Source organism: Mercenaria mercenaria, chromosome 19 (genome assembly GCF_021730395.1).
Source record: "Mercenaria mercenaria strain notata chromosome 19, MADL_Memer_1, whole genome shotgun sequence".
In the NCBI taxonomy this organism is placed as follows: domain Eukaryota; kingdom Metazoa; phylum Mollusca; class Bivalvia; order Venerida; family Veneridae; genus Mercenaria; species Mercenaria mercenaria.
In genome coordinates, this window is record NC_069379.1 from 1,017,359 (window position 1) to 1,020,080 (window position 2,722).

Sequence of the window (2,722 nt, forward strand, 5' to 3'; positions counted from 1 at the left end):
GAAAAAATACACGGATGAAGACAGTTCTGGAAACTTTAATTATATTATACAAATAGACAGGTTTTCTACCCCCAGACGACAAAGACAGACTCTTGTAGTCCCATAATGCTTTACATAAATTATGCCGCATCATTTTATACATTGTAATCAAATATTTGCAAATTATCTATCCTGCTAATGTAACATTTCAGTTTAACCTTTAGCCTGCTAAATTTCTTTCTAAAATGGACTGGTTCATTATTCAATTTGAGCAATACCATTCATTATTTTAAGGGATGTTCGCTGAAAATTTACTGACTGAATAGCTAACAGTGCAGACCATGGTGCTGGCTGATCTTGGTAGACAGAAGCACTGATCTTGGTAGACAGAAGCGCTGATCTTGGTAGACAGAAGCACTGATCTTGGTAGACAGAAGCACTTACTGCCAGCAGGCTAAAGGTTAACTTTACTCTTTATGTTTAACGGTAAATATGACAGAACATGATGTCTCTAAAATGATTGCTATGCCCAAATATATATCTGAAGTAAAATATTATCTATTACTTTTGTGAACACCAAGTTGTGTCTACATGTATAGTTTGGATATTTTTATCTGAGTAAAGTCCTCAATATGTATTTTAAAAAGTCCCCCTAGTTTATGGCTCCTTCCCACGAAGATGTACAATCTAGGCTCAAAGTTTTATTCAAACATGCTTGCACTCCAGGACTGAGATTTTTCATCCTTCCAATGAAATATGCCCAAAGATTAGCAAGATTACAGAGTACATGTATTAGCTGTTAATGTTTGACACTACAGTAAAATCTGATAATTTCACTGGTTCAGAATTTTGAGAGTTTTTGGTATGGAATACATAAGTAAGGTTTCAGTTTGTGTAATTACCCTGTAATCAAACACCAAAATTCCTTCTTTTCTTATTGTTCGTAATTTAGATATAAGAATAAATTTCTCAGAAACCAATACATTGCTAAAATAATCATAAGTGCTAAGAGAGCAAAGACTTTTCAAATTATGTCTCTCACCACACAGTGATGTGGGAGACATATTGATTTACTCCTGTCTGTCTGTTTGTGTGTCCATCTGTCTGTCACAAAGCTTGTCCGCACTCTAAGTCAAACATTTCTCATCCGATCTTCACCAAACTTGAACAAAGTGTGTTTGGCCATAAGACTGCGGCCAAGTTTGATAACTAGTCAAATTGGCCAAGACACTTCGGAATTATGGCCCTTGAACATAATTACCAACACTACAGCATTGTAGACTGGTACTCCAACATGTGAATACCAGTAGGCCACAAAAAGTATACAAAGACAGACATACTATTCAGATGATTAGTCAGTTGTGGGAGACATGCGCTTTTCTCAAAAGCACCTCTAATATTTTAGTAAAATTTCTGTTTATTTTCAGGTTTAACCTATATGGAATGCTTATACTAAGACTTCAAAATTATTTCTTGTAACACAGTGTACATGTATTTTTTAAGACACATACATTATAAGAAAATGTACATACAGGAAGGAATCTCAGTGTCTGGTTATAATGTTTCATCTGGAACCCAAATTCCCATGTAATTATGGTAACTTTTACTGTCTTATAATGGTTATATGTGATTATTGAGAAGTAATGTATCTGAGATTCTTTCAACCTTTGGCCTGCCAGCAGTAAGTGTATCTGCCTTTACGACCAGTGCAGAACAAGATCTGTGCAGCTTGATAATGGTCTGCACTGATTGCTACTCAGTCGGTAAATTTGCAGTGAACACCCATATGAATAAAAAATGGTACTGTCCAAACTGAATAATGGACAAGTTCATTTTAGAAATTTAGCAGGGCAAAGATTAAGTTTCATACTTAGTTTATTTAACAGTAAGAACTTGTTCATGTTAAAGGCACTGACCTCCAGATTTTGGCTAAAAATGATTTTTCTTTAAAATTGAAGTTAGGTCATATTTTGAACATTAGATTGTGAGTTTTGGTTTCTAAACTACCTTAAAAATGCCAAAACGAAAAGAAAAAAATCCATGAGTTGGGATTTGGGATTCAAACCTGATCAGCCACAGCAATAAAAAAATTTCTGCGTTCTTTACCGGTACACCATGAAGGAATACATACTAGACAATCATTAAATATAAAGCTTTATGATAAGGTAGTTTACCTCTGGTACTCTGTTACAAATGCTTTTCAATTTTGAATGGAAAAATTAGTAAAAATAACTAACTCTTTATTTTTTTCGGTAATATATAATCTGTCAGTAGGTAAGTTTCAAAGTCTTCTTAAGAAATATAGCAATAATTTTATGATATTTATAACTTCCCTTTTCCTGTTGTTGTTTTTGTACCATCTGGAGGTCAGTGTCTTTTATACATAGAATAAAATCATGAGGAATATTATGCATACTCTTTGTATTGTACTACATTAAACGTGACGTCTGCTCTCTAACAATTGTGATACAGTACAACAATGTCTCACAACATCTTTTTTGAAGCTCGGTGATTGGCTGTTGCCGGTGGTTACATCCCTCAGAAGCTCTGTGATTGGCTGTTGCCTTGGTAGCATCTATCAGAAGCTCTTTGATTGGCTGTTGCCTATAGTAGCATCCCTCAGAAGCTCTGTGATTGGCTGTTACCTATGGTAGCATCCCTCAGAAGCTCTGTGATTGGCTGTTGCCAGTGGTTACATCACTTGGAAGCCCTTTGATTGGTTGTTGCCTATGGTAACATTCCT